Raw genomic sequence first — 11,059 nt, forward strand, 5'->3', positions numbered from 1 at the left:
AGTCTTACTTTCAGATCCTTTAGTCGGATAATAGCAAGGTGATTCAGACTCTGGTAGGGAGATGTATCCTGCTTTGTTAAGATAGGATAACCATTCCTCTTCATCGGTGTTTTCCGTACCGATGGTATTGACTGTTTGTTGAACAGGTTGAAGAAAACCTCCACTACAGAAAGTTTCTTGAATAGGGAGAACTACCTCAATCCCTGGGATAGCTTTTGATGATGTCGGAAAGAATCCAATTCCTGTTCTGTTCTTGTTGTTGGTAGGAATATTAATGTGCCCCCAACCACTGGTAGTGCCATCCTTTACAACTTGGATTGCATCTTTGTATGAAGAGATAGACGCTGCTTTCTCCTTTCCTTTGTCTAAGGAAAGTGCTTGGAATTTAGTTCCAACAACTTCTTTTGGTTCTATGTAGGAGAATGATGACAGGTTGCTGATGATCAGAGCTCGTTCTCCACATACGGTTACCAATTTGTCATTTCTTATGAACTTCAGTTTCTGATGAAGTGTTGAAGTAATTGCCCCAGCCTCATGAATCCATGGGCGACCTAGCAAACAACTGTATTGTGCTGGAATGTCCATAACCTGGAAAGTGATTTTGAACGTCTGAGGTCCAATAGTTATGGGAAGATCTACTTCTCCGAAAACTGACTTTCTTGATCCATCAAATGCTTTGATGATGACATGACTTTTTCTTAGAGGGTAATCTTCGAAAGATAATCTTGATAATGTTGATTTAGGCATGACGTTGAGAGAGGATCCATTGTCTATTAGGACTCCTGTGAGTGTATTACCCATGCAGCCAACTGAGATGTGAAGTGGAAGATTGTGGTCCACTCCTTCTTCAGGAAGATCTTCGTCACAGAAACTTAGGCTAGTTCCCGCGGAGATGTTGGCAACGATGTTGTTGAATTGGCTTATTGTGACGCTAGGTTCTACAAAAGCTTGTTCCAAAACTTTCTGTAGAGCTTCCCTATGAGCTTCAGAACTCAATAGCAGGGAAAGAACAGAAATCCTAGACGGAGTATGTAGTAATTGGTCTACAATGTTGTATTCACTCCTCTGGATTAACTTCAAGATCTCATCATTTTCTTTTGCTTGAACAGCATTGGTCGGATGATTGTCTTGCCTATGTGGTACTTCCTCCGAAGGTTTCTCCACATTTTCTGTTGTTCTGTTGAAGACTCGTCCACTTCTGGTGACTCGACTAACATCAGCAATGTTGACAACAGACGGTAATGGTATTTCCTTACCATTTTCAATGAATGTAGCGTTGTACTTGTATAGTATAGCCTTGCTGGACTCATACGGTACAGGACCTGGTAAGTAGATGACTAGTGGTGCAACTGCTGTCTTCCTGCTATCATACTTAACTTGCATAGGTTCATCTTGATTAATTTGAGGAGATACGGTAAAGACTTCATCATCTTCTCTGTTGGCAAGAACAGTAATGGTATTGTCATCCATCAGCTTTTGAATGTCGTTGCGAACACGCAAACATCCTCGTGAATTTCTTCGACAGATTTCGCATCTACTGTAAGCGTGGAAATCTGTTCCAAAGTAGGCAAGTCCATTTAAAGTTTTATGGAACCTGACTACCGATCCTTCAAGATCTTCAACTTTGTAGATTTTGTATTCTCCTGGACATCCTTGAACCATGTTGATGTCATGTTTAGTTCTGACTCGGATATGTTGAATCCATCCTAAGTCCATTTGTTCTTGTAATGCAGCTTGAACTACGGCACATCCTTGAGTATTCTTTGGACAAATATCACATGTGAAGTAGTTGTGAGGTGGTACATGACCGTACCCAGCTTGTTTAGCGTGCATCTTGACAAGATTTTCCCCTATCTGACGAATGTCGTAGATTTGAATGACGTTGGGGTGTTGATCTACCAGATTTACTGAAGCTTCTTTATGCTGCGGTAAAGGATTTGCTTGGACGTTTGGATTAGTATCTTTGAAGGATAGCATTCCGCTCTTTACTAATCGTTGGACGTCAATCTTGAAAGAGAAACAGTTCTCAATATTGTGACCTGGTGCCCCCTGATGATAGGGACAAGATTGGTCAGCCTTATACCATGGTGAGGAACTATTTGTAGGATTTGGAGGACTCCTTGTCTGAATGAGTCCTTTTTCCAGTAATGTTGGAAACAATTCTGCATACGGCATTGGTACGGGGTCAAAGGCAGGATACCTTGGAGCCCGATTGTTGTAACTTGGAGGTCGAACCTGCTGCTGAGGTTGCTGCGACCTTTGTTGAATTTGTTGTTGCGAAACCTGAGGTTGATAAGCTGGCGCTGAGTTAACAACCGGAGTTATTGTTGCAACTTGAGGTTGGAATTTCTTCTTGATTTTGTGCAAGACATTGCTGACATCTTGATCCTTTTTCTTCTGGAAAGAACTTCCATACTTCCTTGGACCAACAGAAGATTCTGGTTCTTTGTTCAAGCGTCCTTCTCGAACTGCTTCTTCTAAACGCACACCCATGTTTACCATCTCGGTAAAGTCACTTGGTGCACTTGCAACCATTCGTCCGTAGTAAAATGGACTCAAAGTTTTGAGATAGATTTTTGTCATTTCTCTCTCTTCAAGTGGTGGACAAATTTGAGCAGCAACTTCACGCCATCTCTGAGCGTATTCCTTGAAGCTTTCTCTATCCTTTTGAGTCATGGCCCGGAGTTGATCTCTGTCGGGAGCCATATCCAGATTGTACTTATACTGTTTGACGAAGGCCTCTCCGAGGTCTCGAAAAGTACGAATCTCTGAACTATCCAAGTTCATGTACCATTTGAGTGCAGCACCAGTCAGGCTGTCTTGAAAATAATGAATGAGCAATTGTTGATTATCAGTCTGAGTTGACATTCTTCGAGCGTACATTACGAGATGACTTTGTGGGCATGAATTCCCTTTATACTTCTCGAATTCTGGTACTTTGAATTTGTGAGGAATCTTAACATTTGGAACCAGACAGAGGTCTGCAGCATTCTTCCCAAATAGATCTTGTCCTCGAAGAGTCTTGAGTTCCTTCTGCATTTGCAGAAACTGTTCTTGGAACTCGTCCAATCTTTCATACACGCCAGCATCCTCACTTGGAGCGTGATGATATACTTGTCCGCCCTGCGGGGGAAAAGTATGCATAATCGGCTGTGGAGAAGCCATGACAGCAGATCTTGGAATCTCAGCGTTCTGTTGTGCGAAACCCATTGCCGTTGCTCTTGGAACTTCAATTTCCAGAGGTTTGTAACCCTCCGGTGGACGCATATCCATGGTGACTTTTGGAGCTTCAGAAGCTGGAGGTATGTACCCTTCTGGAGTAAAGTTATACGGCATGCCCCAAGGTCGATCAGGCGGCATGGTATACTGAGGAATAGGAGTAGAAACAATCTCGGAAACCACAGTCCTTTGTGGTTCTTCTGGCGTTGGTCGATTCTGCGCAACTACCAGGGCTTCTACCATACTATTGAGTCTTTCAACAGTACCTTTGAGAGTATTAATCTCTTCTCTGAGTTCTTCATTCTCTTGCTCAAAGTCTTCCATTCTTTTCTTGCGACTTGAACGAGTGTTGTATGGATGAGACAGCTTGAAAGTCTCAGTTCACCTCCTTCTCCTCCTCTCTTTCTGGAGAAAGGAAAGTGACTATTAGATCCGCGACAATTCTCGTGTCAGTGCGTACGACTAAAGCGATGTATGATACGCAATTAAGTTATTATTTTTCAAGGAAGCACCATAATTACGTTATGAAACATCAAACTTTTATTAATTAAGCGAAAACGCTGTTTTTTACACACTTTGAAAATGGAAATACAGAGAAACTGAAAGAAAGGACTCTAAAACTTTGATGATGAGCCGTCTTCACGTTCTAACATCTTCTTCTGTTTCTTGAGCTGAGCGTTCTCTGACGTGAGCTGATCGATGATCCAGGAAGCAGGAGGGATATGATGAGAAAGTGACGTTTGTGTCACTTGTTGATCGAGCACTTCAAGTAACTCATCCTTCCTTCTTAGGATGTTTTGAATTTCAACATTTTCCGTGTTGACAATTCGATACTTGTTCCTCCAAGCATTCCTTTCTTGGCATACCTTGTTTAATGCCGCTTGCAGTTTTTCAACATCGGTGGAGAAAAGGTAAATTGGTTCCCTTAGGGGAATAGGTTCTTGATGTTGATTATGGCATCCTGAGCTTGAATGCTCTGACGCGTACCCATTGAAGGTAAGGATCCAGGGAGATGCAAAGATGTTTTCCTAACAATCTTCTCCCTTTGCGTGAACAAGACGCCAGGCTTGGACAATTTCCTTCTTTAGCATGTTGCCACGATCGTCGATGTTCTTGAAGAACAGACCCTCCAATTGGATGTTACTTGGTATATTTTTCATGGGATAGCCGTATTGACGACGGGCTAAAGCTGGATTGTAACTGATCCCTCCCTTAGTTCCAATAAGGGGTACGTTGGGAAAACTTCCGCAACTGAAGATGATCTTGGTTTCGTCGTTGTCAGGACTACACCACTCAATGTCCGTATGAGTGAGAGACATGATTTTCTGTGACCAGTAAAGGCCATCCCTCATGTTCCAGAAAGTGCTAGACTTTGGCAGGTGTGAAACGAACCATTCGTATAACAACGGTACGCAGCATGTGATTAATCCTCCTCGCTGCAGGTTTCTTGAATGCACAGAGTGATAAGCATCCGTAAGCAAGGTTGGAACTGGATTTCCAATTAAGAAGATCTTAATTGCGTCGATGTCGACGAAATCGTTAATGTTAGGGAACAAAAACAATCCGTAGATAAGCAAAGCCAAGACTTCCTCAAAAGCGCTAATATCTTGGATGCTGACGAAGTACCGAGCTTGATCAAACAGGAATTTGGAGGGCAGTCCTTGAATTCCTCCTCTACTCACCATATGAGTTCTGATGTCGACTACGTTCAAAGGAGTAGTTGCAGCAATGATAATGTCGTCGGGATTCTTTTCCAAACCGGAGTACGGATCTTGCGCGTACACGGGTATTCCAATCAGACGAGAGTACTCCTCCAACGTAGGCATGAGCTGATAATCTGGAAAGGTGAAGCAGTGATACGTTGGATCGTAAAACTGTACCAAGGTGGGAAGGATTCCATCCACAATGTTGGTATTGAGCAAAGGCAGAAGTTTTCCATACTTCTCCTTGAAAGCCTGGGGGTTGACCACCAGTTTTCCGAGCTTTCCCAGTTCCTCGACCTGGGGAATCTTGAAGGTGTATTTCCTAGCTCTCTTTCTTCCGTAATCCATAATATAGATCCTTAAGTCCTTTCTCCGTTTCTCTCTTTCTATGAAGTTCAAAACGTTCGTTATTTAGTTTCCTTGAAAAACGACTCAAAAAAGACTCTTTTTGTTTTTAGTTGTTTATTAATGAATGATGCATGAATGCATGAATGCACACACAAGAGTTTTAAACAAACATGGCGTTGAAGGGTATAGTGGTCATGAAGTTAAAACGCAATCCCCGCCCCAATGGTAAACTAAGGTTAAGGATTTTAGTACCTGTAGAACGGGTTCTAGGGGTCTCAAAGTTTTTGCTCAACCTTAAAGATACGTTGATTGGTATCTATAAGAGAGTTTTCTCTGAGTGTAGTATCTGCGTGACAATTACTTCCGTAATCACCGCTCTACGTCCTAAAAAAAAAGGCTTTAAGTGGGGTTAATGTGTTTCTAGGTCCTCCTGGTACAAATCAGTCTCGGAATGCAGTGGCGTAGTTAATCACAACCAGCCAGGCAAATCCCAAGAGTAGACTTGGAAACCAAGATTAGAGGGCCTTCACCGGGAAGACATCCTCCATCCTATCTTATGTTGCACTCAAATCCGGGTATAGGATTTCTCACCACAAGGGGGAATCAAGCCCTTTCCCGATACAGAATAAACAAAATAAACAAATATATATGCAACAAACACATGATATGACACAGAGGTTAGGCAGGACCTCTCTTGTTTGAGGGGGAATTTGGCATCCCTAATTCCTCATTGGGGCTGGACCAGCAACAGGTCAACCATTGGTTTGGATGAAAAACCAAGGTTTTTAACACTTATATCCCCAGCAGAGTCGCCATTGATAGATCATTTGCAGGGATTTCCTCAACAGGAACTGATTCAGCAACATGATCTTCTACATCTGCTTCTTGCATTAAAGCATCTCCATATTCTGCAGCTGGAATCTCAGAAGCTCCATTCTCAAGTGCCTGAAGAATGGCAGCTAGATTCCTGGGGGCAGAGGGACCTTCAACTTCTGGTGGGTCAACAACTTCTGGAATGACCAAGCTTGGGTCTTCCTTAGAAGGGTTTTCCCTCAAAAAGTCAAAGAGAGTCTTGAAATCTCCGAGCAGAACAAGATATTGAGGTATCCAAACCACAATCTCCCTGCAAGGGTTAGCTTCCAATACAGCAGCCAGTCTTGCTTCTTCCAATTCATCCACAAAGGGCTTTTCTTCCAAGGTGTATCTTCCTCCGAGACGAGCAAACCAGAAGTCTTCATGGCTTCTTAGAATTCCACGAGGCCGTGGAGCAGCTTCTACACAGGCTTCCTGAAGTTCTATAAAGAGAGCATCTGATTCTCTGCGTAAGATTCTCCAGAACTTCCGCATAGCGACGTCATTTAAGCCAGAACTTTCAGCAATTCTGAGAGTATCAAAGATACTTCTGAGATTCCTCTTTACCTTTTCAAAAGTTACACCAATAGGGTAGACAAGGCGGGATTTTATTTTGGTTTTTGAAAAGGCAGGGTTGGGGATGAAATACGGTTGAGGTTCTCTATCCAACCTATAAGAAGATTCTGCTTCATTATCGGACTCTAACACAACCAATTCAGCTTCAGGACGAGGCTTTGGAGTGTAATTGTAGTCACGGAGCAGTTGCTCATGTGATGCAGAGGTTGGAAGATCAGAACCACTATGGTTGTTTTGAGAGGTAGAAGGAATGGGTTCAAAGTTGGCATGAGGAGGAGGTTGAGAGATAGAGATATTTGTGTGAGGTGGAAAGAGAGTTTGAAGGGGTGGTATATCCAGAACAGGATTGATGGTGGGTGGAGAAGAAGGAATGGTTACAGGAGAAGATGGAGGTGTAAGAACATGGACAGTTATAGGTGATTCTGATGTGGTCTGGTTCAGGGATAGGGGCAACCGCTATTGGTGCAACTTCTGAAATATCAGCAGGAGTAGAATCAGGTTCAGAAATACATATACCTTTGGATGCTTTCTGAAGAGCTTTGACCACAACCTCAGTCTTCTTCTGCTTCTTACTCTTCGGCTCTTCAACAATCTTTGTTTTGCCGCTAGAGATCTCTTTCCTTCTGCCAGTCGCCAGAACTTCCTGCTGACTCACAGCATCTTGAACGACATTTTCTTCATCGGATTCTTGAAGAATCATCTTCCTTTTTCTGGTTTTCTCCTTCTCAACCACTTCAACAATCTCAGCATTGTTATTTAACTTCTTCTTCTTTTTCTCAGCTTCCTTCTTTTTCTTCTCAAAATCAACAGAAACAGCCTTAACAACCTTTGCAATGACTTCTTCTGGGACCACTTCTTTCTCAGTGGTAGCAGCAACTTTCTGAACAACCTTCACTCGATTAACAGAAGGATGATCAAACTTTCTTTTGGTCCTTTCTTCCTTCTTGTGATTTACTTTAATTGGAGCACCTTTCTCTTGATCTTTAAGACTTTTATCCTCTTTTTGTGACTTCAGATACCTAGTTCTGACTTTTGGTACCTCACTATTGAAGAAGGTTCCAAATTCAGCTAGAACGGGTTTTCTTCTGATTCTTGTTCCAGCAAGAGGTTGGGGAGTATTAATGATAGCCTTAATCACTTTCATCTTCTTTAACGTGAAAGCATTCAGGCAGGCCCCAGAGGTGACAGCAAGGTCTTTGATAATACCTTCAGATTCCAGGTCCTCAACAATCTTGGAATGAACCAAAAGATTTGAGATAATTCTACCAAACGGAATGATGGTACAACTTTTTTCTCTGAAGGCATTTCTGGACTCCTTCACAGCCTTCCACATATGGTTGAAGATAATGTAGATAGCATCAACCTTCTTCTTAGTGGCAATGCAATACAAAATGTATTTTTGCTCATTGTTGACGAAGTCAGAAGCATGTGTCCCTTTCCTGTGATAGAAACACCCAAGAAGAATCTTGGTCCAGATTTTGTAGAGATTTCTCATGTCCTTGACATTCTTTGTTTCATTTATGTCTGGGTAGAGGGTGGATAAAACATCTTTCCAATTTACCCTTTGATCGATTTCAAAAGCTCCCTCAGGGTTTCTCAGATTAAACATCATCCTTAGGATGTTCTCAGTCACTACCACATGTGGTGGTCGTTTTCTTTACCTCCCCGTTTCACTTGGGAGGACGGCACGCTAAACCCTTCACGCGAAATTTGGAAGGAGAATGCGCCCGTGGTGGGATGAATTTTATTTCAGTTCTTCCTACGATATCACACGAACTTTCTTATTTGTCCTACGAGTAGGAAAGGGGAAAAAAGATCTCAACTAAACCCTAGGAGTTTGCTAAGTGTGGGGATTTCACCTAGACTAGAAATTCTGGAGTCCGGGAGGTCGGTTATACATAGGGAAGTGTTTAAACACCCTACATATCTGTAGTACTCTACAGGAACCTTCTCTGTGTCATTTGTGATTGTGTTTGCTGCTAATGATTGGGAAAGTTTCTCCTTTGTGTTAGGAGAAGGAATTGATTTGATTTGAAAAGACAGACAGATAGACAGACTGACTATTTTTGGTATTTTATTAGCTCGCTGAGATTCCTTGTGAACCTCATGCCTACATATCCCTAGTGGAAGTCAGAGCTTAATGTAGTTCGGGGAACTAACTAGGGAAATTAATTGTTTTTTTTGTGCCTTGCTTGAAGCTCAAGGTTGAAGCTTGGAATTAAATCTCTGTTTACAGTAAAGAGACATGAAATCATCTTTACAGAGAGGTATTAGTACTATTCTACCACAAACATTTAAAGGAGTGACAGAATAACTGGATTCATTTCATTCAAGAGGGGGACCTTACTTGTGTGTGCAAGTATGCCAGTCAGATGCCTCTTAAATGAAAGAAAGATGCTCGTCCAAATTAGGGAAAGTGTACAAGTCTGGGGATGTGCCAGAGCATGTCTTTCAGAGTCCTAAATGGGAGACTTTGATTGAAATTGAAATTGAAATGTTTGTTTGTTTGAATGTGGTAGAGTAGTAAAAATATCTCTCTATAGAGATAAGCTATGTCTATCTACTGTATAAAAGATTTGACTTTAGCTGGCTTGTATGAGGCCCAAGCTTGAGGCTTTTTGATTGATTAATTAATATTATTGACTCTGGGAGATGACTCCACTGGGAATTAATTACAGGGTATTTTTGTGTTCTGTACAAAGCCCAGAATTGAGGCTGACTCTTATTTAGGGATACTCTATTTGTGTGCCTTGTACAAAGCCCAAGGTTGTGGCTAACTGTTGAGGATAATTGAATGAATGACTCTATTTTATGTGCCTTGTACAAAGCCCAAGGTTGTGGCTAACTCTAGCTAGGGAAAACATTATTTTCTGTCTTGTACAAAGCCCAAGGTTGTGGCAGACTCTTAAATAAATGAATTGAGTATGGATGACTCTAAGGGGAAAAGATCCTAGGTGTTAGGAATCTTTGACACATGAAAGTATGGTTTATCTGCCTTGTACAAAGCCCAAGGTTGTGGCTACTGAATGATGAAGGACTCACTGGGGAGACTCTATTATCTGCCTTGTACAATGCCCAAGGTTGAGGCTGACTCTTAACAGGGGAGTTTTATTGTTTGGGTGCCTTGTATGAAGCCCAAGGTTGAGGCTAACTATTTTTGTTGGTTTTGACTCTACTGAGGAGGTTTTATTTATTAAAAGACTGTTTTTCTTTGGAAGCTAACCCTTTCCAGGGATTTTGACTCAGCTGGTGAATTTGTCTGTTAAAAGACTGACTTTATCATGTTTTTTGGAGGCTGACCCTTTCCAGGGACTTTGACTCTTTATTGACTGAACTTGGAGGCTAACCCTTTCCAGGGGTTTTGACTCTTTTGGGGAAATTATCTCCTAAGAGAATGAATCTTTGGTTTTGAAAGACTGATAATGTTAAAATGAAAGAATGATGTTGGAGGCTAACCCTTTCCAGGGGTTTTTATTGAAATGAAGGATTGATTTTGGAGGCTAACCCTTTCCAGGGATTATTATTGAAATGATAGATTGATTTTGGAGGCTAACCCTTTCCAGGGATTATTATTAAAATGACAGATTGTGTGGAGGCTAACCCTTTCCAGGGGTTATTATTGAAATGATAGATTGATTTTGGAGGCTAACCCTTTCCAGGGGTTTTTGTTAAAATGACAGATTGTGTGGAGGCTAACCCTTTCCAGGGGTTTTGTTGAAAATGAATGGCAGAAAGATTATCTAATGGAGACTTCTTGTTTAAAGCCCAAGATGAAGGCTGACTCAATGCTGAGGATGACCCAAAGCATGGATCCTAGACTCTGCTAAGGAAGATTGATGAAGATAAGGGTGACAGAGACTGTCCATGTCTCTCATTCCAAAAGGTGTACTCAATGCAAAATTGAGACAAACTTAGCTTGTTTAAAGTCTGGTTTAAATTGGAAGAAACTCACCAGGGTAGGCTAAAAGGTGGCTAAAGACCTGTTCCTATGTTTATAAGAAACCTGATGGGTCCTTGTATACAAGCTCAAGAGGAAGCTGGAAATGCTTTTAAGAAGCCTGTGGGTCCTTGTACAAAGCCCAAGAGGAGGCTAATCGAGGGTCCTTGTTATAGCACAAGAGAAAGCTATGTAGTTTTGAACTTATTTTGGCTCTAAGCAAATGGGTAAGAGGTTTCACCGGGAATAATTCCTCTTTGGGTGGATGTGTCCTATTTATTTGGATTCTAAGGTTTTTGCCAAGATGTTTCGCCGGGAATAATTCATCTTGGGGGTTTGAACTACAGATCTCTAATTAGGAAAGAGCCTTCACCGGGAAGACATTCTCAATCCTAGGCCATATTCCTATAATATATATATAGTT

This window comes from Vicia villosa, linkage group LG5 (assembly GCF_029867415.1).
Source record: "Vicia villosa cultivar HV-30 ecotype Madison, WI linkage group LG5, Vvil1.0, whole genome shotgun sequence".
Taxonomy (NCBI): domain Eukaryota; kingdom Viridiplantae; phylum Streptophyta; class Magnoliopsida; order Fabales; family Fabaceae; genus Vicia; species Vicia villosa.